General features: G+C 45.1%; 1 pseudogene; it reads right to left on the bottom strand.

Moving 5' to 3' along the window:
* LOC115124857 (chloride channel protein 1-like) overlaps positions 1–21,098 on the bottom strand; it is a 50,122-nt pseudogene extending 29,024 nt beyond the window's left edge.
* Positions 21,099–25,486: the final 4,388 nt, after the last annotated feature.

Genomic DNA, 25,486 nt, shown 5'->3' with positions numbered 1-25,486 from the left:
GAGTGATAGTGGTATAGAAAGAGGTGTAGTGAAGGAGTGATAGTGGTATAGAAAGAGGTGTAGTGAAGGAGTGATAGTGGTATAGAGAGAGGTGTAGTGAAGGAGTGATAGTGGTATATAAAGATGTGTAGTGAAGGAATGATAGTGGTATAGAGAGAGGTGTAGTGAAGGAGTGATAGTGGTATAGAAAGAGGTGTAGTGAAGGAGTGATAGTGGTATAGTGAGAGAGGTGTAGTGAAGGAGTGATAGTGGTATATAAAGAGGTGTAGTGAAGGAATGATAGTGGTATAGAGGTGTAGTGAAGGAGTGATAGTGGTATAGAAAGAGGTGTAGTGAAGGAGTGATAGTGGTATAGAAAGAGGTGTAGTGAAGGAGTGATAGTGGTATATAAAGAGGTTTAGTGAAAAAATGATAGTGGTATATAGAGAGGTGTAGTGAAGGAGTGATAGTGGTATAGAAAGAGGTGTAGTGAAGGAGTGATAGTGGTATAGAAAGAGGTGTAGTGAAGGAGTGCTAGTGGTATAGAAAGAGGTGTAGTGAAGGAGTGATAGTGGTATTTAAAGAGGTGTAGTGAAGGAGTGATAGTGATATATAAAGAGGTGTAGTGAAGGAATGATAGTGGTATAGAGAGGTGTAGTGAAGGAGTGATAGTGGTATTTAAAGAGGTGTAGTGAAGGAGTGATAGTGGTATTTAAAGAGGTGTAGTGAAGGAATGATAGTGGCATAGAGAGGTGTAGTGAAGGAGTGATAGTGGTATATAAAGAGGTGTAGTGAAGGAGTGATAGTGGTATATAAAGAGGTGTAGTGAAGGAGTGATAGTGGTATTTAAAGAGGTGTAGTGAAGGAATGATAGTGGTATAGAAAGAGGTGTAGTGAAGGAGTGATAGTGGTATGGAAAGAGGTGTAGTGAAGGAGTGATAGTGGTATAGAAGAGGTGTAGTGAAGGGGATAGTGTATAGTAGGTATAGGAGTGATAGTGGTAGAGAGGTGTAGTGAAGGAGTGATAGTGGTATAGAAGAGGTGTAGTGAAGGAGTGATAGTGGTATAGAGAGGTGTAGTGAAGGAGTGATGTGGATAGAAGAGTGGTATAGAGTGAAGTGAAGGATGATAGTGGTATAGAGAGAGGTGTAGTGAAGGAGTGATAGTGGTATAGAAAGAGGTGTAGTGAAGGAGTGATAGTGGTATAGAAAGAGGTGTAGTGAAGGAGTGATAGTGGTATAGTATAGAGAGGTGTAGTGAAGGAGTGATAGTGGTATAGAGAGAGGTGTAGTGAAGGAATGATAGTGGTATAGAAAGAGGTGTAGTGAAGGAGTGATAGTGGTATAGAAAGAGGTGTAGTGAAGGAGTGATAGTGGTATATAAAGACGTTTAGTGAAAAAATGATAGTGGTATAGAGAGGTGTAGTGAAGGAGTGATAGTGGTATAGAAAGACGTGTAGTGAAGGAGTGATAGTGGTATATAAAGAGGTGTAGTGAAGGAGTGATAGTGGTATATAAAGAGGTGTAGTGAAGGAGTGATAGTGGTATAGAAAGAGGTGTAGTGAAGGAGTGATAGTGATATAGAAAGAGGTGTAGTGAAGGAGTGATAGTGGTATAGAAAGAGGGAGAGATAGGGATGTAGAGAGAGAGGGGGTTAGAGGGAGAGAAAGGGATTTAGAGAGAGAGGGGGTTAGAGGGAGAGAAAGGGATTTAGAGAGGGATTAGAGGGAGAGAGGGGATGTAGAGAGCGATAGATGGGGTTAGAGGAGGAGAGATGTAGAGAGAGATATCGGGGTTAGAGGAGGAGAAATATAGTTGGATGTAGAGAGATATAGGGGGTTAGAGGGAGAGAGAGGGATGTAGAGAGATATAGGGGGATGTAGAGAGAGATATATGGGGTTAGAGGGAGAGAGAGGGAGGGATGTACAGAAAGATATAGGGGGTTAGAGGGACAGAGAGAGAGGGATGTAGAGAGAGATAGAAGGGGTTAGAGGGAGAGAGAGGGAGAGGGATGTTGAGAGAGATAGAAAGTGGTGGGAATGACATGGAGAGGTATTCGAAAAGGTAGAGCAGGGATAAAAAGGAGGATAGGATTGTGAGAGTGGTATAGAAAGAGGTGTAGTAAAGGAGTGATAGTGGTATAGAGAGAGGTGTAGTGAAGGAGTGATAGTGGTATATAAAGAGGTGTAGTGAAGGAGTGATAGTGGTATATAAAGAGGTGTAGTGAAGGAGTGATAGTGGTATAGAAAGAGGTGTAGTGAAGGAGTGATAGTGGTATATAAAGAGGTGTAGTGAAGGAGTGATAGTGATATATAAAGAGGTGTAGTGAAGGAGTGATAGTGATATATAAAGAGGTGTAGTGAAGGAGTGATAGTGGTATAGAGAGGTGTAGTGAAGGAGTGATAGTGGTATATAAAGAGGTGTAGTGAAGGAGTGATAGTGATATAGAGAGGTGTAGTGAAGGAGTGATAGTGGTATAAAGAGGTGTAGTGAAGGAGTGGTAGTGGTATAGAAAGAGGTGTAGTGAAGGAGTGATAGTGGTATAGAGAGAGGTGTAGTGAAGGAGTGGTAGTGGTATATAAAGAGGTGTAGTGAAGGAGTGGTAGTGGTATATAAAGAGATGTAGTGAAGGAGTTATAGGGATATATAACGAGGTGTAGTGAAGGAGTGATAGTGGTATAGAAAGAGGTGTAGTGAAGGAGTGATAGTGGTATATAAAGAGGTGTAGTGAAGGAGTGATAGTGATATATAAAGAGGTGTAGTGAAGGAGTGATAGTGGTATAGAAAGAGGTGTAGTGAAGGAGTGATAGTGGTATAGAAAGAGGTGTAGTGAAGGAGTGATAGTGGTATAGAGAGAGGTGTAGTGAAGGAGTGATAGTGGTATATAAAGATGTGTAGTGAAGGAATGATAGTGGTATAGAGAGAGGTGTAGTGAAGGAGTGATAGTGGTATAGAAGAGGTGTAGTGAAGGAGTGATAGTGGTATAGAGAGAGTGTAGTGAAGGAGTGATAGTGGTATAGAGAGGTGTAGTGAAGGAATGATAGTGGTATAGAGAGGTGTAGTGAAGGAGTGATAGTGGTATAGAAAGAGGTGTAGTGAAGGAGTGATAGTGGTATAGAAAGAGGTGTAGTGAAGGAGTGATAGTGGTATATAAAGACGTTTAGTGAAAAAATGATAGTGGTATAGAGAGGTGTAGTGAAGGAGTGATAGTGGTATAGAAAGACGTGTAGTGAAGGAGTGATAGTGGTATAGAAAGACGTGTAGTGAAGGAGTGCTAGTGGTATAGAAAGAGGTGTAGTGAAGGAGTGATAGTGGTATTTAAAGAGGTGTAGTGAAGGAGTGATAGTGATATATAAAGAGGTGTAGTGAAGGAATGATAGTGGTGTAGAGAGGTGTAGTGAAGGAGTGATAGTGGTATTTAAAGAGGTGTAGTGAAGGAGTGATAGTGGTATTTAAAGAGGTGTAGTGAAGGAATGATAGTGGCATAGAGAGAGGTGTAGTGAAGGAGTGATAGTGGTATAGAAAGAGGTGTAGTGAAGGAGTGATAGTGGTATGGAAAGAGGTGTAGTGAAGGAGTGATAGTGGTATTTAAAGAGGTGTAGTGAAGGAATGATAGTGGTATAGAAAGACGTGTAGTGAAGGAATGATAGTGGTATAGACAGAGGTGTAGTAAAAGAGTGATAGTGGTATAGAACGAGGTGTAGTGAAGGAGTGATAGTGGTATAGAGAGAGGTGTAGTGAAGGAGTGATAGTGGTATAGAGAGGTGTAGTGAAGGAGTGTTAGTGGTATAGAGAGAGGTGTAGTGAAGGAGTGATAGTGGTATAGAGAGAGGTGTAGTGAAGGAGTGTTAGTGGTATAGAGAGAGGTGTAGTGAAGGAGTGATAGTGGTATAGAAAGAGGTGTAGTGAAGGAGTGATAGTGGTATAGAGAGAGGTGTAGTGAAGGAGTGATAGTGGTATAGAAAGAGGTGTAGTGAAGGAGTGATAGTGGTATAGAGAGAGGTGTAGTGAAGGAGTGATAGTGGTATAGAGAGAGGTGTAGTGAAGGAATGATAGTGGTATAGAGAGAGGTGTAGTGAAGGAGTGATAGTGGTATAGAAAGAGGTGTAGTGAAGGAGTGATAGTGGTATAGAAAGAGGTGTAGTGAAGGAGTGATAGTGGTATATAAAGACGTTTAGTGAAAAAATGATAGTGGTATAGAGAGGTGTAGTGAAGGAGTGATAGTGGTATAGAAAGACGTGTAGTGAAGGAGTGATAGTGGTATAGAAAGACGTGTAGTGAAGGAGTGCTAGTGGTATAGAAAGAGGTGTAGTGAAGGAGTGATAGTGGTATTTAAAGAGGTGTAGTGAAGGAGTGATAGTGATATATAAAGAGGTGTAGTGAAGGAATGATAGTGGTGTAGAAAGAGGTGTAGTGAAGGAGTGATAGTGGTATTTAAAGAGGTGTAGTGAAGGAGTGATAGTGGTATTTAAAGAGGTGTAGTGAAGGAATGATAGTGGCATAGAGAGAGGTGTAGTGAAGGAATGATAGTGGTATAGAGAGAGGTGTAGTGAAGGAGTGATAGTGGTATAGAGAGAGGTGTAGTGAAGGAGTAGTATAGAAATAGTGATATATAAAGAGGTGTAGTGAAGGAGGATAGTGGTATATAAAGAGGTGTAGTGAAGGAGTGATAGTGGTATAGAAGAGGTGTAGTGAAGGAGTGATAGTGGTATAGAGAGGTGTAGTGAAGGAGTGATAGTGGTATAGAGAGGTGTAGTGAAGGAGTGATAGTGATATATAAAGAGGTGTAGTGAAGGAGTGATAGTGGTATATAAAGAGGTGTAGTGAAGGAGTGATAGTGGTATAGAGAGAGGTGTAGTGAAGGAGTGATAGTGGTATAGAAAGAGGTGTAGTGAAGGAGTGATAGTGGTATAGAGAGGTGTAGTGAAGGAGTGGTAGTGGTATATAAAGAGGTGTAGTGAAGGAGTGATAGTGGTATAGAGAGGTGTAGTGAAGGAGTGATAGTGGTATATAAAGAGGTGTAGTGAAGGAGTGATAGTGGTATAGAGAGGTGTAGTGAAGGAGTGATAGTGGTATATAAAGAGGTGTAGTGAAGGGTGATAGTGGTATATAAAGAGGTGTAGTGAAGGAGTGATAGTGGTATAGAAAGAGGTGTAGTGAAGGAGTGATAGTGATATAGAAAGAGGTGTAGTGAAGGAGTGATAGTGGTATAGAAAGGGAGAGATAGGGATGTAGGGTTAGAGGAGAGAGGGATTTAGAGGGAGAGAGGGGTTTGAAGAGGGGATTAGAAGAGGTAGTGGAGAAAGGGGATGTAGAGAAAGATAGATGGGGTTAGAGGAGGAGAGATGAGAGGAGATATCGGGGGTTAGAGGAGAAATATAGGGGGATGTAGAGAGATATATAGGGGTTAGAGGGAGAGAGAGGGATGTAGAGAGATATAGGGGGATGTAGAGAGAGATATGATGGGGTTAGAGAGAGGGAGGGATGTACAGAAAGATATAGGGGGTTAGAGAGGACAGAGAGAGGGATGTAGAGAGAGATAGAAGGGTTAGAGGAGAGAGAGGGAAGGGATGTTGAGAGAGATAGAAAGTGGTGGGAATGACATGGAGAGGTATTCGAAAAGGTAAAGCAGGGGTTAAAGGAGGATAGGATTGTGAGGAGTGGTATAAAAAGAGGTGTAGTAAAAGGAGTGATAGTGGTATAGAGAGAGGTGTAGTGAAGGAGTGATAGTGGTATATAAAGAGGTGTAGTGAAGGAGTGATAGTGGTATATAAAGAGGTGTAGTGAAGGAGTGATAGTGGTATAGAGAGGTGTAGTGAAGGAGTGATAGTGGTATAGAGAGGTGTAGTGAAGGAGTGATAGTGGTATATAAAGAGGTGTAGTGAAGGAGTGATAGTGATATAGAGAGGTGTAGTGAAGGAGTGATAGTGGTATAAAGAGGTGTAGTGAAGGAGTGGTAGTGGTATATAAAGAGGTGTAGTGAAGGAGTGATAGTGGTATAGAGAGGTGTAGTGAAGGAGTGATAGTGGTATAGAAAGAGGTGTAGTGAAGGAGTGATAGTGGTATAGAGAGAGGTGTAGTGAAGGAGTTATAGGGATATATAACGAGGTGTAGTGAAGGAGTGATAGTGGTATAGAAAGAGGTGTAGTGAAGGAGTGATAGTGGTATATAAAGAGGTGTAGTGAAGGAGTGATAGTGATATATAAAGAGGTGTAGTGAAGGAGTGATAGTGGTATAGAAAGAGGTGTAGTGAAGGAGTGATAGTGGTATAGAAAGAGGTGTAGTGAAGGAGTGATAGTGGTATAGAGAGAGGTGTAGTGAAGGAGTGATAGTGGTATAGAAAGAGGTGTAGTGAAGGAGTGATAGTGGTATAGAAAGAGGTGTAGTGAAGGAGTGTTTGCGGTATAGAGAGAGGTGTAGTGAAGGAGTGATAGTGGTATAGAAAGACATGTAGTGAAGGAGTGATAGTGGTATAGAGAGAGGTGTAGTGAAGGAGTGATAGTGGTATAGAAAGAGGTGTAGTGAAGGAGTGATAGTGGTATAGAGAGGTGTAGTGAAGGAGTGGTAGTGGTATATAAAGAGGTGTAGTGAAGGAGTGATAGTGGTATAGAGAGGTGTAGTGAAGGAGTGATAGTGATATATAAAGAGGTGTAGTGAAGGAGTGATAGTGGTATAGAGAGGTGTAGTGAAGGATTGATAGTGGTATATAAAGAGGTGTAGTGAAGGAGTGATAGTGGTATATAAAGAGGTGTAGTGAAGGAGTGATAGTGGTATAGAAAGAGGTGTAGTGAAGGAGTGATAGTGATATAGAAAGAGGTGTAGTGAAGGAGTGATAGTGGTATAGAAAGAGGGAGAGATAGGGATGTAGAGAGAGAGGGGGTTAGAGGGAGAGAAAGGGATTTAGAGAGAGGGGGGTTAGAGGGAGAAAGGATTTAGAGAGAGAGGGGATTAGAGGGAGAGGGGGATGTAGAGAGAGATAGATGGGGTTAGAGGAGGAGAGATGTAGAGAGAGATATCGGGGTTAGAGGGAGGAGAAATATAGTTGGATGTAGAGATATATAGGGGTTAGGAGAGAGAGGATGTAGAGAGATATAGGGGGATGTAGAAGAGATATATGGGGTTAGAGGAGAGAGAGGGAGGGATGTACAGAAAGATATAGGGGGTTAGAGGGACAGAGAGAGAGGATGTGAGAGAGATAGAAAGGGTTAGAGGGAGAGAGGGGAGAGGGATGTTGAGAGAGATAGAAAGTGGTGGGAATGACATGGAGAGGTATTCGAAAAGTAGAGCAGGGATAAAAGGAGGATAGGATTGAAAAGTGGTATAGAAAGAGGTGTAGTAAAGGAGTGATAGTGGTATAGAGAGAGGTGTAGTGAAGGAGTGATAGTGGTATATAAAGAGGTGTAGTGAAGGAGTGATAGTGGTATATAAAGAGGTGTAGTGAAGGAGTGATAGTGGTATAGAAAGAGGTGTAGTGAAGGAGTGATAGTGGTATATAAAGAGGTGTAGTGAAGGAGTGATAGTGATATATAAAGAGGTGTAGTGAAGGAGTGATAGTGATATATAAAGAGGTGTAGTGAAGGAGTGATAGTGGTATAGAGAGGTGTAGTGAAGGAGTCATAGTGGTATATAAAGAGGTGTAGTGAAGGAGTGATAGTGATATAGAGAGGTGTAGTGAAGGAGTGATAGTGGTATAAAGAGGTGTAGTGAAGGAGTGGTAGTGGTATAGAAAGAGGTGTAGTGAAGGAGTGATAGTGGTATAGAAGAGGTGTAGTGAAGGAGTGGTAGTGGTATATAAAGAGGTGTAGTGAAGGAGTGGTAGTGGTATATAAAGAGATGTAGTGAAGGAGTTATAGGGATATATAACGAGGTGTAGTGAAGGAGTGATAGTGGTATAGAAAGAGGTGTAGTGAAGGAGTGATAGTGGTATATAAAGAGGTGTAGTGAAGGAGTGATAGTGATATATAAAGAGGTGTAGTGAAGGAGTGATAGTGGTATAGAAAGAGGTGTAGTGAAGGAGTGATAGTGGTATAGAAAGAGGTGTAGTGAAGGAGTGATAGTGGTATAGAGAGGTGTAGTGAAGGAGTGATAGTGGTATATAAAGATGTGTAGTGAAGGAATGATAGTGGTATAGAGAGAGGTGTAGTGAAGGAGTGATAGTGGTATAGAAAGAGGTGTAGTGAAGGAGTGATAGTGGTATAGAGAGAGGTGTAGTGAAGGAGTGATAGTGGTATAGAGAGAGGTGTAGTGAAGGAATGATAGTGGTATAGAGAGAGGTGTAGTGAAGGAGTGATAGTGGTATAGAAAGAGGTGTAGTGAAGGAGTGATAGTGGTATAGAAAGAGGTGTAGTGAAGGAGTGATAGTGGTATATAAAGACGTTTAGTGAAAAAATGATAGTGGTATAGAGAGGTGTAGTGAAGGAGTGATAGTGGTATAGAAAGACGTGTAGTGAAGGAGTGATAGTGGTATAGAAAGACGTGTAGTGAAGGAGTGCTAGTGGTATAGAAAGAGGTGTAGTGAAGGAGTGATAGTGGTATTTAAAGAGGTGTAGTGAAGGAGTGATAGTGATATATAAAGAGGTGTAGTGAAGGAATGATAGTGGTGTAGAGAGGTGTAGTGAAGGAGTGATAGTGGTATTTAAAGAGGTGTAGTGAAGGAGTGATAGTGGTATTTAAAGAGGTGTAGTGAAGGAATGATAGTGGCATAGAGAGAGGTGTAGTGAAGGAGTGATAGTGGTATAGAAAGAGGTGTAGTGAAGGAGTGATAGTGGTATGGAAAGAGGTGTAGTGAAGGAGTGATAGTGGTATTTAAAGAGGTGTAGTGAAGGAATGATAGTGGTATAGAAAGACGTGTAGTGAAGGAATGATAGTGGTATAGACAGAGGTGTAGTAAAAGAGTGATAGTGGTATAGAACGAGGTGTAGTGAAGGAGTGATAGTGGTATAGAGAGAGGTGTAGTGAAGGAGTGATAGTGGTATAGAGAGGTGTAGTGAAGGAGTGTTAGTGGTATAGAGAGAGGTGTAGTGAAGGAGTGATAGTGGTATATAAAGATGTGTAGTGAAGGAGTGATAGTGGTATATAAAGACGTTTAGTGAAAAATGATAGTGGTATAGAGAGGTGTAGTGAAGGAGTGATAGTGGTATAGAAAGACGTGTAGTGAAGGAGTGATAGTGGTATAGAAAGAGGTGTAGTGAAGGAGTGCTAGTGGTATAGAAAGAGGTGTAGTGAAGGAGTGATAGTGGTATTTAAAGAGGTGTAGTGAAGGAGTGATAGTGATATATAAAGAGGTGTAGTGAAGGAATGATAGTGGTGTAGAGAGGTGTAGTGAAGGAGTGATAGTGGTATTTAAAAGGTGTAGTGAAGGAGTGATAGTGGTATTTAAAGAGGTGTAGTGAAGGAATGATAGTGGCATAAAGAGGTGTAGTGAAGGAGTGATAGTGGTATAGAAAGAGGTGTAGTGAAGGAGTGATAGTGGTATGGAAAGAGGTGTAGTGAAGGAGTGATAGTGGTATTTAAAGAGGTGTAGTGAAGGAATGATAGTGGTATAGAAAGACGTGTAGTGAAGGAATGATAGTGGTATAGACAGAGGTGTAGTAAAAGAGTGATAGTGGTATAGAACGAGGTGTAGTGAAGGAGTGATAGTGGTATAGAGAGAGGTGTAGTGAAGGAGTGATAGTGGTATAGAGAGGTGTAGTGAAGGAGTGTTAGTGGTATAGAGAGAGGTGTAGTGAAGGAGTGATAGTGGTATAGAGAGAGGTGTAGTGAAGGAGTGTTAGTGGTATAGAGAGAGGTGTAGTGAAGGAGTGATAGTGGTATAGAAAGAGGTGTAGTGAAGGAGTGATAGTGGTATAGAGAGAGGTGTAGTGAAGGAGTGATAGTGGTATATAAAGATGTGTAGTGAAGGAATGATAGTGGTATAGAGAGAGGTGTAGTGAAGGAGTGATAGTGGTATAGAAAGAGGTGTAGTGAAGGAGTGATAGTGGTATAGAGAGAGGTGTAGTGAAGGAGTGATAGTGGTATAGAGAGAGGTGTAGTGAAGGAATGATAGTGGTATAGAGAGAGGTGTAGTGAAGGAGTGATAGTGGTATAGAAAGAGGTGTAGTGAAGGAGTGATAGTGGTATAGAAAGAGGTGTAGTGAAGGAGTGATAGTGGTATATAAAGACGTTTAGTGAAAAAATGATAGTGGTATAGAGAGGTGTAGTGAAGGAGTGATAGTGGTATAGAAAGAGGTGTAGTGAAGGAGTGATAGTGGTATAGAAAAGACGATGTAGTGAAGGAGTGCTAGTGGTATAGAAAGAGGTGTAGTGAAGGAGTGATAGTGGTATTTAAAGAGGTGTAGTGAAGGAGTGATAGTGATATATAAAGAGGTGTAGTGAAGGAATGATAGTGGTGTAAGAGAGGTGTAGTGAAGGAGTGATAGTGGTATTTAAAGAGGTGTAGTGAAGGAGTGATAGTGGTATTTAAAGAGGTGTAGTGAAGGAATGATAGTGGCATAGAGAGGTGTAGTGAAGGAGTGATAGTGGTATAGAAAGAGGTGTAGTGAAGGAGTGATAGTGGTATGGAAAGAGGTGTAGTGAAGGAGTGATAGTGGTATTTAAAGAGGTGTAGTGAAGGAATGATAGTGGTATAGAAAGACGTGTAGTGAAGGAATGATAGTGGTATAGACAGAGGTGTAGTAAAAGAGTGATAGTGGTATAGAACGAGGTGTAGTGAAGGAGTGATAGTGGTATAGAGAGGTGTAGTGAAGGAGTGATAGTGGTATAAAGAGGTGTAGTGAAGGAGTGTTAGTGGTATAGAAAGAGTAGTGTGTAGTGAAGTGTAGTGATAGTGATAGTGGTATAGAAAGAGGTGTAGTGAAGGAGTGTTAGTGGTATAGAGAGAGGTGTAGTGAAGGAGTGATAGTGGTATAGAAAGAGGTGTAGTGAAGGAGTGATAGTGGTATAGAGAGAGGTGTAGTGAAGGAGTGATAGTGGTATAGAAAGAGGTGTAGTGAAGGAGTGATAGTGGTATAGAGAGGTGTAGTGAAGGAGTGATAGTGGTATAGAGAGAGGTGTAGTGAAGGAGTGATAGTGGTATAGAAAGAGGTGTAGTGAAGGAGTGTTTGCGGTATAGAGAGAGGTGTAGTGAAGGAGTGATAGTGGTATAGAAAGACGTGTAGTGAAGGAGTGATAGTGGTATAGAAAGAGGTGTAGTGAAGTACAGCAGAGAGGTCATAGTGCAGCGGTTAGGGCTTGATACAGTACCTCCTAGAGCAGCCCACCCCCACGGCACAGCCCACTGTCAGAATGTCTGTGTAACCACATGGGTTCTACTGACAGAGACGGGAGGGAGGGAGGGAGGGAGGGAGGGAGGGAGGGAGGGAGGGAGGGAGGGAGGGAGGGAGGGAGGGAGGGGAGGCGAGAGACAGAGGTAGAAAATACAGAACAGCACAGCAGAGAACTGCCAAACCAACCAAGCTCACCAGAGAGTCACACAAGCCCTGAACAAATCATCAAAATAGACAGAGAAAGAGAGAGACCAGACAGACAGAACATGCTGTCTAGTCAATAGGATAAAATGCTCAGGCCATTGCAGATAGAATTACTTACACCTAGCAATATTCATTATACAGTTATTTCCATTCTATACAATACATTTCTATCTGTAACATTCTATGCATTGCACCCCACTGCTCCATAACCTCCAGGTCTCTAGAGGTGCATATAGGGACATGTGGGCGGTACTTGCCTCCCACGGGGGCAACGAAGCAGGTGGCCACTCCCACGGCACACGCACATACCAGCAGGTCCTGGTTATGGGCACTACTCTGGGGGCAGGGGTCCACGTAACAAACGAGAGGTGGTGGGTGGGGGGGGGAGGGGATAAACAAGGGGGGAAAGAGAGAGCGGAGAGGGAGTGGGAGAGGAGAGGAAGGGGTTAACATGGGAGGCAGGGATGGGGAGGAGATGTGGGGAGGGAGAGAGGGAAGAGTGAGGGGAGACAGAGACAGAGACAGTCACGGGAGGTCAGTGTTAATACACATGCCAGACATAGCCATCACACTATTAATACACAGACAATGTGTGTGAGACTGCTGAGCCTAAACAAAGACACGAGGGAAGGAGGGAGAGAAAGAGACAGAGAGACACAGAGAGAGTGAGAGACAGAGAGAAGAGAGAGAAAGAGAGAGGGGGGGGAGACAGGGGAGAGAGAGAGCGAGAGAGATGGCGGGAGAGAACAAGAGACGGGAGAGAGAGAGAGAGAGAGAGGGAAAGAGAGAGAGAGAGAGAGAGAGAGAGAGAGAGAGATGGCGGGAGAGAACAAGAGACAGAGAGAGAGAGAGAGAGAGAGAGAGAGGGAAAAAGAGAGAGAGAGAGAGAGAGAGAGAGAGAGAGAGAGAGAGAGAGAGAGAGAGAGGGAGAGGAGAGAGAGAGAGAGAGAGAGAGAGAGAGAGAGAGAGGGGGAGAGACAGGGAGAGAGAGAGAGAGCGAGAGAGATGCCGGGAGAGAGGGAGAGAGAGAATGAGACAGGGGAGAGAGAGATAGAGAGGGAAAGAGAGAGAGAGGAGAGAGAGAGAGAGAGAGAGAGAGGAGAGAGAGAGAGAGAGAGAGAGAGCGAGAGAGGGAGAGAGAGAGAGAGTCATAACAGCAACAAGAACAAGAGTTGTGAAAGACACAATTAAGAGGTCAGACATGACAGAGCGACTCAGGTCAAAGGTCATGCTAGTCAGAGTGGGGGTTGCTGGGAGTTATAGTTTGTTTTGGTCAGGGCTTCGGCTTACCTCATACACTCCAGAGAAGATGGACATGATTTTACTCAGTACAAGAGCAGAGATACTGGCAATGTGAACGAAGGGACCCTAGGAAGCACGGGCGGGAGGAGGACAGAGTCAGTCACACACTTGAGGTAAAAGTTGCCCTTCTCAGATCTACAGATCTAGGATCAGATTACCCTTAATCCAAATTCTTAACCATTAGGGGGATGAGAAAATACCTGACCTTGTATCAGTGGTTGGGAAAATCCCCTGCTACTCACAGAGACAAAGAGCACAGAGCACAGAGGTAGATCCACCATACACATGATCTGCGTAGACATGGACAATTTGCTCTGACTTGAATTCTCAAATGGGTCACATTGTATCAGCAAAGATGAATCATGTTATAATTGCTATGTTTGACAGTTGACCAGCCTCCATAAAGGGAAAATGTTGAGGAGTTGAGTACATTTGTCGAGGAGTTGAGTAAATTGTTTCTGTCCCACAAGGGGTGGAGGAAAGAACACAACAGAAGATGATTTATTATACTACTCACTGGGACAGAAGGAGACAGAAAGGAGGAGAGGGGGGGGGGAGATACAGTAAGGGACTAAAGTAACATTACATTTACATTTAAGTCATTTAGCAGACGCTCTTATCCAGAGCGACTTACAAATTGGTGCATTCACCTTATGACATCCAGTGGAACAGTAGTGCATCTAAATATTTTAAGGGGGTGAGAGGGATTACTTTATCCTATCCTAGGTATTCCTTAAAGAGGTGGGGTTTCAGGTGTCTCCGGAAGGTGGTGATTGACTCCGCTGTCCTGGCGTCGTGAGGGAGTTTGTTCCACCATTGGGGGGCCAGAGCAGCGAACAGTTTTGACTGGGCTGAGCGGGAACTGTACTTCCTCAGTGGTAGGGAGGCGAGCAGGCCAGAGGTGGATGAACGCAGTGCCCTTGTTTGGGTGTAGGGCCTGATCAGAGCCTGGAGGTACTGAGGTGCCGTTCCCCTCACAGCTCCGTAGGCAAGCACCATGGTCTTGTAGCGGATGCGAGCTTCAACTGGAAGCCAGTGGAGAGAGCGGAGGAGCGGGGTGACGTGAGAGAACTTGGGAAGGTTGAACACCAGACGGGCTGCGGCGTTCTGGATGAGTTGTAGGGGTTTAATGGCACAGGCAGGGAGTAAGGAAGGAGAGGAAGAGGAATAGGAATAGATACAGAGAGAGAGAGTTAGAGAAAGAGGTCAGAGGTCAGAGAGAGAGAGAGAGGTCAGAGAGAGAGTTAGAGAAAGAGGTCTTAGAGAGAGAGGTCAGAGAAAGAGTTAGAGAAAGAGGTCAGAGAGTGATAATACTAATAATTGGAGGAGAGGAGTAGGTCCACCTCTTTCCCCACGGGCATGCTACTGCCCAGGCCGGTGGTCAGCCCGATGACTTTGGCCACAAAGGAGTTAGATACTCCTTCAACACCACCCTCGCAGAATGGTCTTCAGCTCAGGAATACCAGAACCTACATGAGACAGAACAACAGAGAAAATGTTGGAGAAAAAGATTGAACGATAGGTAGATCCTGGAAACAGAGCAGTTATATCCCACTTATGTACTTTTGGGCAACCGGGTGGGAGAAATAGATGGAGATAAGGAGAGCAACACTATGTTCAGTACCTACCTATGGCCTGAGGGGCGACTATGTTGCAGAAGAGGGAGGCGAACATGACGAGGACCATGGGGTAGACGACCCAGGCCAGGTATTGGATCAGGACATTCCCCCTCAGCTCCCAGTGCATCTACTTATATGCTGGGAGAGGGGAGAGAGGAGTAGGAGGAGGGGACAGACGAGTAGGAGGAGGAGGGAGAGAGGAGGAAGAGGAGACATGGGAGGAGGAGGAAGAGGGGAGAGAGGAGTAGGAGGAGGGGACAGAGGAGGAGGAGGAGGAGGGGGAGGAAGAGGGGAGAGAGGAGGAAGAGGAGACATGGGAGGAGGACGAAGAGGGGAGAGAGAAGGAAGAGGAGACATAGGAGGAGGAGGAAGAAGAGGGGAGAGAGGAAGAAGAGGAGACATAGGAGGAGGAGGAAGAAGAGGGGAGAGAGGAGTAGGAGGAGGAGGAGGAAGAGGGGAGAGAGGAGTAGGAGGAGGGGACAGAGGAGTACTAGGAGGAGGAGGAAGAGGGGAGAGAGGAGGAAGAGGAGACATAGGAGGAGGAGGAAGAAGAGGGGAGAAAGGAGGAAGAGGAGACATAGGAGGAGGAGGAAGAAGAGGGGAGAGTGGAGCAGTGGGTTACACTCTTAGGAAAAAAAAGGTTATATCTAGAACCTAAAACAGTTCTTCAGCTTCCCCATAGGAGAACCCTTTGAAGATCCCTTTTTGAGTCCAGGTAGAGTAGAACCCTTTCCACACAGGGTTCTATATGGAACCAAAAGGGTTATAATTGAAACCAAAAAGGGTTCAAACTGGAACCAAAAAAGGTTATCCTATGGGGACAGCCAAAGAACCCTTTTGGAACCCTTTTTTCTGTGTTTAGCGCAGGGAAAGACAGGGAAGAGTGTACAGCAGGGAAGACTGTAGAGCAGGGAAGAGTGTAGAGCAGGGTAGAGTGTAAAGCAGGGAAGAGTGTAGAGCAGGGAAGAGTGTAGAGCAGGGAAGAGTGTAGAGCAGGGTAGAGTGTAGAGCAGGGTAGAGTGTAAAGCAGGGAAGACTGTAGAGCAGGGAAGAGCAGGAAAGAGTGTAGAGCAGGGAAGAGTGTAGAGCAGGGTAGAGTGTAAAGCAGGGAAGACTGTAGAGCAGGGAAGAGCAGGAAAGAGTGTAGAGCAGGGAAGAGTGTAGAGCAGGGAAGAGTGTAGAGCAGGGAAGAGCAGGAAAGAGTGTAGAGCAGGGAAGTGTAGAGCAGGGAAGAGCAGGGAAGAGCAGGGAAGAGTGTAGAGCAGGGAAGAGTGTAGAGCAGGGAAGAGTGTAGAGCAGGGAAGTGTAGAGCAGGGAAGTGTAGAGCAGGGAAGAGCAGGAAAGAGTGTAGAGCAGGGAAGTGTAGAGCAGGGAAGAGCAGGGAAGAGCAGGGTAGAGTGTAGAGCAGGGAAGAGTGTAGAGCAGGGAAGTGTAGAGCAGGGAAGTGTAGAGCAGGAAAGAGTGTAGAGCAGGGAAGTGTAGAGCAGGGAAGAGCAGGAAAGAGTGTAGAGCAGGGAAGTGTAGAGCAGGGAAGAGCAGGAAAGAGTGTAGAGCAGGGAAGTGTAGAGCAGGGAAGAGCAGGGAAGAGCAGGGTAGAGTGTAGAGCAGGGAAGAGTGTAGAGCAGGGAAGAGCAGGGGAGAGTGTAGAGCAGGGAAGAGCAGGGTAGAGTGTAAAGCAGGGAAGAGCATGGTAGAGTGTAGAGCAGGGAAGAGCATGGTAGAGTGTAGAGCAGGGAAGAGTGTAGAGCAGGGAAGAGCAGGGTAGAGTGTAAAGCAGGGAAGAGCATGGTAGAGTGTAGAGCAGGGAAGAGCATGGTAGAGTGTAGAGCAGGGAAGAGTGTAGAGCAGGGAAGAGCAGGGTAGAGTGTAAAGCAGGGAAGAGCAGGGTAGAGTGTAAAGCAGGGAAGAGCATGGTAGAGTGTAGAGCAGGGAAGAGTGTAGAGCAGGGAAGAGCAGGGTAGAGTGTAAAGCAGGGAAGAGCAGGGTAGAGTGTAAAGCAGGGAAGAGCAGGGTAGAGTGTAAAGCAGGGAAGAGCAGGGTAGAGTGTAAAGCAGGGAAGAGTGTAGAGCAGGGTAGAGTGTAAAGCAGGGAAGACTGTAGAGCAGGGAAGAGCAGGAAAGAGTGTAGAGCAGGGAAGAGTGTAGAGCAGGGAAGAGTGTAGAGCAGGGAAGAGCAGGGAAGAGTGTAGAGCAGGGAAGAGTGTAGAGCAGGGAAGAGTGTAGAGCAGGGAAGTGTAGAGCAGGGAAGTGTAGAGCAGGGAAGAGCAGGAAAGAGTGTAGAGCAGGGAAGTGTAGAGCAGGGAAGAGAAGGAAAGAGTGTAGAGCAGGGAAGAGTGTAGAGCAGGGAAGTGTAGAGCAGGGAAGTGTAGAGCAGGGAAGAGCAGGAAAGAGTGTAGAGCAGGGAAGTGTAGAGCAGGGAAGAGCAGGAAAGAGTGTAGAGCAGGGAAGTGTAGAGCAGGGAAGAGCAGGAAAGAGTGTAGAGCAGGGAAGTGTAGAGCAGGGAAGAGCAGGGTAGAGTGTAGAGCAGGGAAGAGTGTAGAGCAGGGAAGAGCAGGGGAGAGTGTAGAGCAGGGAAGAGCAGGGTAGAAGAGCAGGGAAGAGTGTAGAGCAGGAAGAGCAAGAGTGTAAAACAGGGAAGAGCAGGGTAGAGTGTAAAGCAGGGAAGAGCAGGGTAGAGTGTAAAGCAGGGAAGAGCATGGTAGAGTGTAGAGCAGGGAAGAGTGTAGAGCAGGGAAGAGCAGGGTAGAGTGTAAAGCAGGGAAGAGCAGGGTAGAGTGTAAAGCAGGGAAGAGCAGGGTAGAGTGTAAAGCAGGGAAGAGCAGGGTAGAGTGTAAAGCAGGGAAGAGCAGGGAAGAGTGTAAAGCAGGGAAGAGCAGGGGAGAGTGTAGAGCAGGGAAGAGCAGGGTAGAGTGTAGAGCAGGGAAGAGTGTAGAGCAGGGAAGAGCAGGGTAGAGTGTAAAGCAGGGAAGAGCAGGGTAGAGTGTAAAGCAGGGAAGAGCAGGGTAGAGTGTAAAGCAGGGAAGAGCATGGTAGAGTGTAGAGCAGGGAAGAGTGTAGAGCAGGGAAGAGCAGGGTAGAGTGTAAAGCAGGGAAGAGTGTAGAGCAGGGAAGAGTGTAGAGCAGGGAAGAGTGTACAGTCGTGGCCAAAAGTTTTGAGAATGACATAAATATTAATTTCCACAAAGTTTGCTGCTTCAGTGTCTTTAGATATTTTTGTCAGATATCACTATGGAATACTGAAGTATAATTACAAGCATTTCATAAGTGTCAAAGGCATTTATTGACAATTACATGAAGTTGATGCAAATAGTCAATATTTGCAGTGTTGACCCTTCTTTTTTAAGACCTCTGCAATCCGCTCTGGCATGCTGTCAATTAACTTCTGGGCCACATAATCAATGCTTGGAGTTTGTCAGAATTTGTGGGTTTTTGCTTGTCCACCCGCCTCTTGAGGATTGACCACAAGATCTCAATGGGAAAAAGGTCTGGGGAGTTTCCTGGCCATGGACCCACTTAATTATCACCTTTGCCTTATGGCAAGGTACTCCATCATGCTGAAAAAGGCATTGTTCGTCACCAAACTGTTCCTGGATGGTTGGGAGAAGTTGCTCTCGGAGGATGTGTTGGTGCCATTCTTTATTCAGTACTCTGTTCTTAGGCAAAACCCCACACATGAACGGTCTCAGGATGCTTTACTTTTTCTGGCATGACACAGGATTGATGGTAGCGCTCACCTTGTCTTCTCCGGACAAGCTTTTTTCTGGATGCCCCAAACAATCGGAAAGGGGATTCATCAGAGAAAATGACTTTACCCCAGTCCTCAGCAGTCCAATCCCTGTACCTTTTGCAGAATATCAGTCTGTCCCTGATGTTTTTCCTGGAGTGAAGTGGCTTCTTTGCTGCCCTTCTTGACACCAGGCCACCCTCGAAAAGTCTTCGCCTCACTGTGCATGTAGATGCACTCACACCTGCCTGCTGCCATTCCTGATTAAGCTCTGTACTGGTGGTGCCCCGATCCCGTAGCTGAATCAACTTTAAGAGACGGTCCTGGCACTTACTGGACTTTCTTGGACGCCCTGAAGCCTTCTTCACAACAATTGAACCGCTCTCCTTGAAGTTCTTGATGAGCCGATAAATGGTTGATTTAGGTGCAATCATACTAGCAGCAATATCATTGCCTGTGAAGCCCTTTTTGTGCAAAGCAATGATGACGGCACGTGTTTCCTTGCAGGTAACCATGATTGACAGAGGAAGAACATTGATTCCAAGCACCACCCTCCTTTTGAAGCTTCCAGTCTGTTATTCAAACTCAATCAGCATGACAGAGTGATCTCCAGCCTTGTCAACACTCACACCTGTGTTAACGAGAGAATCACTGACATGATGTCAGCTGGTCCTTTTGTGGCAGGGCTGAAATGCAGTGGAAATGTTTTTGGGGGGTTCAGTCCATTTGCATGGCAAAGAGGGACTTTGCAATTAATTGCAATTCATCTGATCACTCTTCATAACATTCATAACATTCTGTATATGCAAATTGCCATCATACAAACTGATGCAGCAGACTTTGTGAAAATGTATATTTGTGTCATTCTCAAAACTTTTGGCCACGACTGTAGAGCAGGGAAGAGTGTAGAGCAGGGAAGGTCAACATCTGTACATCTATACATTTCAACATCATCCCCACAGTGACCGCACGTACTTATCCCAACCAGAAGCCATGGATTACAGGCAACATCCTCACTGAGCTAAAGGCTAGAGCTGCTGCTTTCAAGGAGCGGGACACTAATCCAGATGCTTAGAAGAAATGCCACTACGTCCTCCGACGAACCATCAAACAGGCAATACAGGACTAAGATCGAATCCTACTACACTGGCTCTGAAGCTCGTCGGATGTGGCAGGGATTGCAAACTATCACGGATTACAAAAGGTAATCCCTGCCGAGAGCTGCCCAGTGACGCAAGCCGACTAGATGGACCACCCCCAGGTGGTGAGGGTAGGCAACAACACATCCACCACGCTGTCCCTCAACATGGGGGCCCCTCAGGGGTGTGTGTTCAGTCCCCTCCTGTACACCCTGCTCACCCACGACTGAGTGACCACGCATGACTACAACACCCTCATTAAGTTTGCCGACAACACAATGGTGGTAGGCCTGATCACTGACGACGATGAGACAGCCTAAGGGAGGAAGTCAGAGACCTGGCAGAACAACCCCTCCCTCAATGTGGCCAAGACGAAGGACCTTATCGTGGACTACAGGAAACAGAGGGCAGAACATGCACTCATTCACATCGACAGGACTGTAGTGGAGCAGGTCAAGAGCTTCAAGTTCCTCAGTGTCCAAATCACTAAGTACCTATCATGGTCCAAATGCACCTACACAATCATGAAGAGGGCACGACAACGCCTCTTCCCCCTCAGGAGACTGAAAAGATTTGGCATGGGCCCTCAGTTCCTCAAACAATTCTACAGCTGCATCATTGAGAGCATCTTGACTGGCTGCATCACCACTTGGTATGGCAACTGCTCAGCATTTGACCGCAAGGCACTACAGAGGGTAATGCATACGGCCCAGTACATTACTGGCGACGAACTCCCTGCCATCCAGAACCTCTATGCAAGACGGTGTCAGAGGAAGGCCCCAAAAATGGTCAAAGACTCCAGTCACCAAGTCATAGACTGTTCTCTCTGCTACCGCACGGCAAGCAGTACCGGAGCGCCAAGTCTGGGACCAAAAGGCTCCTGAACAGCTTCTATCCCGAAAGTCATAAGACTGCTGAAGAGTTAATCAAATGGCTTCCCAGACGATTTACATGGACCCCTTTATTATTTATTTACACTGTTTCTTTTACAATGACTCTTGCACTGGCTAAATGTACACTCACTAGACTCTACCCACACACACCACACTGACACTCCAACACAGGCACACACACACGCTACATAAGCCCACACATACAAACATATTGACACCACACACACACACTCACACATAGATGCACTTTCACACTCTTCACATACGCTGCTGCTACTCTGTTAATTATATATGCTGATTGCCTAGTGACGTTAGCCTCCTTATTGTTCTCATTGTCTTATTATTTCCTTTTTTATTCAGCAAATATATGTCTTACTTTTTAACTCTGTATTGTTGGGAATGGGCTCGTAAGTAAGCATTACACTGTAAAGTCTACACCTGTGGTATTCTGCGCATCTGACTAATAACATTGTATTTGACTTACCTAGGGGTTAGGGACGGGGGCTGACTTGGAATTGGGTACTAGGCCTAAATTGATGTCAAATACCTCATGATATTGCTCATCTGTTTTGATCCTGTCTTGTATGGCCATCTAGTGAGGGAACCTGGTCTGCTACAGCCACAGTGGATTATGGGGACTGTAGTCATGTACCTTGTAAGCTCTTGGCACTGGTGTTGTCTATGCTCCAGCTGACCAGGGCCATAGTGAGGCCCAGCAGCACCAGGAAGATCCAGTCCTCCCCCAGGTTGGTCACGATGTACCACTGTATACGAGCCACACAGTCTGGACCAACACAATAAGTTATATTACTGTATGTGTTTAGGCCTCAAAATAACTTTTACCGGGGGTTATTTACACTGATGTAGCTAGAACTAGTCCTTGTCTCTCACCTTGGCATTTGGAGTAGGGGCGGGGCTGAGATATGACTCCATGGTGAAGGTGTTGTTGGCCACGCCCCTGTCTGGCATTGACCATGTTGTTTTCTGCTTTCTGCTTCCTCCATTGTCTCTCTGTCAGCAGCCCCGTAGAGCTGGACAGAGGAAAGACTACATTACCCAGGAAGCAATGTTGAATCTACATTATATTACTCAGCTGTCCCATGGACCTGGACAGAGCAGGATACTACATATAATTACCAAGATCAATAGAGATAGAGCAAAGACTATGTAGTATTACCCAGAAACCCTTGCAGTTTCCTGGACAGAGCAGACTTCATTACCCAGAAAGCCTTCTAGTTGTCTTCATTACCAAGAGGCTCCCTAGAATCAGAGGAAATGAAAAGGGGGATCATAAAACAGAGTGGTGGAGAAAACTGAATCCGGCACAGTGGGATAGCTGGAGATAACGAGGTAGAGAGGGAATGTGTGGCGTATCTGTAAGGGATACACACCAACCTGAATACCCTGCCGCAGGCCAGAAATAGACAAAACGGGCCAAGAGATCGGAAAAAACAGTCATAGACAAAACGGACTAAGAGATCGGGAAAAATCCCCCCCTGAGTGGAAGCTGGGCTGGACAGGAGCCAGGTTGCCAGAGAATGCCACACCTTCCTCTTCCAACACACACAGAGATAGAGAGAGAGAGAGAGAGAGAGAGAGACAGAGAGAGAGACAGAGAGAGAGAGACAGAGAGAGAGAGACAGAGAGAGACAGAGAGACAGAGAGACAGACAGAGAGTACACAGCGGCAGAATACCTGACCACTGTGACTGACCCAAAATTAAGGAAGGCTTTGACTATGTACAGACTCAGTGAGCATAGCCTTGCTATTGAGAAAGGCCGCCGTAGGCAGACATGGCTCTCAAGAGAAGACAGGCTATGTGCTCACTGCCCACAAAATGAGGTGGAAACTGAGCTGCACTTCCTAACCTCCTGCCCAATGTATGACCATATTAGAGAGACATATTTCCCTCAGATTACACAGATCCACAAAGAATTCGAAAACAAATCCAATTTTGATAAACCCCCATATCCACTGGGTGAAATTCCACAGTGTGCCATCACAGCAGCAAGATTTGTGACCTGTTGCCACGGGTCCCTGGTGAGTGTGTGTCTGTGTGGTGCCTCATGTCCTAATATCTGTGTCTGTCAAATCAAATGTTATTTGTTACATATGCTGAATACAACAAGACCTTACCTTGAAGTGCTTACTAACAAGCCCTTAACCAACAATGCAGCTCAAGAAATAGAGTTACTAAATAAACGAAAGCAAAACAAATTCTAATCAATCAAAAAGTAACTAAATAAACGTACATAACAATAGTGAGGCTATATATAGCGGGTACCGGTCCGAGTCAATGTGCAGGGGTACAGGTGTGCCGAGGTAATTTGTAAAGTGACTATGCATTGATAATAAACAGCGAGTAGCAGCAGTGTAAAAACAAACGGAGGGGGGAGGTCAATGTAAATAGCCAGGTGGATATTTGATTAGTTGTTCAGCAGTCTTATGGCTTGGGGATAGAAGCTGTTTATGAGCATTTTGGTCCTAGACTTAACGCTCCGGTACCACTTGGAACTCCAAGTGGTTCCTCTGGTTGCACATGTGACATGCTAGTAGAAATGAGGTCAAATTGATTTAAGTTTGCTTCTCTTAAAGTCCCTGGCCACTAGCAGCACCTCTCCTGAGCATGTTCTTGTTGTATAAGGCTTACGGCCTTATACAGCTGGTTGAGTGCGGTCTTAGAGCCAGCATCGATTTGTGATGGTAAATAGACGGCTACGAAAAAAACAGATGAGAACTCTCTTGGTAGATAGTGTGGTCTACAGCTTATCATGATGTATTCTACCTCAGGCAAGAAATACCTTGAGATTTCTTTAATATTAGACATCGCGCACCAGCAGTTATTGACAAATAGACACACACCCCCGCCCCTCCTCTTACCAGACGTAGCTGCTCTGTCCTGACGAAACACGGACAAGCCAGCCAGCTCTATATTATATGTGTCGTCGTTCAGCCAAGTCTCTGTAAAAGATAAGATATTATTTGATTTGATTTGAGTTAGGATTTGTGACTGACAGTACTGGAAATATAATATATGCATACAAAGGTACAGATGTACAAGGTAAAGTACGTACACACCTATTGGGATGTTCTCTCTATCTCTCAAAACAATCTGACCTATTCCCCCTCCTCCCTTTCATTTCCCCCAAACTTCCCCTCTCACCATCCCTCTCCACTGTCCATCCCTTAACCATCGCCTTCTGGGGTGAATTTAGAGCCAGTGAGACTCATTGCTCACTGAGACGCTTCTCCGCAAACCTCTCTCTCTCAGATCTGTGTAACAACCGAATTAGACCATTTGGTACAGATAGTAATATAGTATTTACCAAGATATTACATGGTGAAAAAGACAAAACAGGTGACCAAAACATTCCAAACGTCGGATGGATTGTCTCTCCCATGATGTGATGTCTTAAAACCAGGCTTCTCAAACTATAGCAAACTGACTGACTATAGCTTACTGACTTACAATAGCCTACTGACTGACTATAGCCTACCGACTGACAAAAGCCTACTGACTGATCATAGTCTACTGACCCAGACAATAGGCTACTGACTGAATATAGCCTACTGACTCACTTAACTGTAGCCTACTGACACAGACTATAGCTAACTGACTGACTATAGCCTACTGATTGACTACAGCCTACCGACTGACCAAAGCCTACTGACTGACTATAGCCTACTGACTGACTACAGCCTACCTACCCAGACTACAGCCTACTGAACCAGACTACAGCCTACTGACTGACTATAGCCTACCGACTGACCAAAGCCTACTGACTGACTATAGCCTACTGACTGATCATAGTCTACTGACCCAGACAATAGGCTACCGACTGAATATAGCCTACTGACACAGACTATAGCCAACTGACTGACTATAGCCTACTGACTGACTATAGCCTACCGACTGACCAAAGCCTACTGACTGACTATAGCCTACTGACTAATCATAGTCTTCTGACCCAGACAATAGGCTACCGACTGAATATAGCCTACTGACTGACTACAGCCTACCTACCCAGACTACAGCCTACTGAACCAGACTACAGCCTACTGACTGACTATAGCATACTGACCCAGACAATAGTCTACTGATTGACTATAGCCTACTTACCCATACTATAGTCTACTGACCCAGACTACTGCCTACTGACCCAAACTACATCCTACTGACTGACTACAGCCTACTGACCTAGACTAAAGTCTACTGACTGACTATAGCCTACTGAACCAGACCAAAACCTACTGACCCAGATGACAGCCTACTGACCCAGCCTACAGAATATTATAGCCTACTGATTGTCTATAGCCTACTGACTGACTACAGCCTACCTACCCAGACTACAGTCTACTGACCCAGACTACAGCCTACTGACTGACTATAGCATACTGATTGACTATAGCCTACCGACTGACCAAAGCCTACTGACTGACTATAGCCTACTGACTAATCATAGTCTACTGACCCAGACAATAGGCTACCGACTGAATATAGCCTACTGACTCACTTAACTGTAGCATACTGACACAGACAATAGCCTACTGACTCAGACTATATCCTACTGACCCAGACTATAGTATACAGACTGACTATAGTCTACTGACCCAGACTACAACCTACTGACTGACTATAGCCTACTGACTGAGTACAGCCTACTGACCGAGACTATAGCCCACAAACCAAGACCATAGTCTACTGACTAACTATAGCCTACTGACCCAGACTACAGTCTACTGACTGACTATAGCCTACTGACCCAGACTATAACCTAATGACCCAGATGACAGCCTACTGACTCAGACTATAGCATATTGACTGACTATAGTCTATTGACCAAGACCTTAGTCTACTGACCGAGACTATAGCCTACTGACTGGCAATAGCCTACTGACTGACTACAGCCTGCCAACTGACTATAGGCTACTGACCCAGAGTATAGGCTACTGAATGACTATAGTCTACTGACTGACAATAGCACTGACTGACTACAGCCTACTGACTGACTATAGGCTACTGACCCAGAGTATAGACTACTGACAGGCAATAGCCTACTGACTGACTACAGCCTACTGACTGACTATAGGCTACTGACCCAGACCAAAACCTACTGACCCAGATGACAGCCTACTCACCCAGCCTACAGAATATTATAGCCTACTGATTGACTATAGCCTACTGACTGACTACAGCCTACCTACCCAGACTACAGTCTACTGACCCAGCCTACTGACTGACTATAGCCTACTGACTGACCAAAGTCTACTTACCCATACTATAGTCTACTGACCCAGACTACTGCCTACTGACCCAAACTACATCCTACTGACTGACTACAGCCTACTGACCTAGACTACAGT

Source organism: Oncorhynchus nerka, linkage group LG3 (genome assembly GCF_034236695.1).
Source record: "Oncorhynchus nerka isolate Pitt River linkage group LG3, Oner_Uvic_2.0, whole genome shotgun sequence".
Classification (NCBI taxonomy): Eukaryota; Metazoa; Chordata; class Actinopteri; order Salmoniformes; family Salmonidae; genus Oncorhynchus; species Oncorhynchus nerka.
This window is presented reverse-complemented; position numbering and strand designations above follow the sequence as displayed.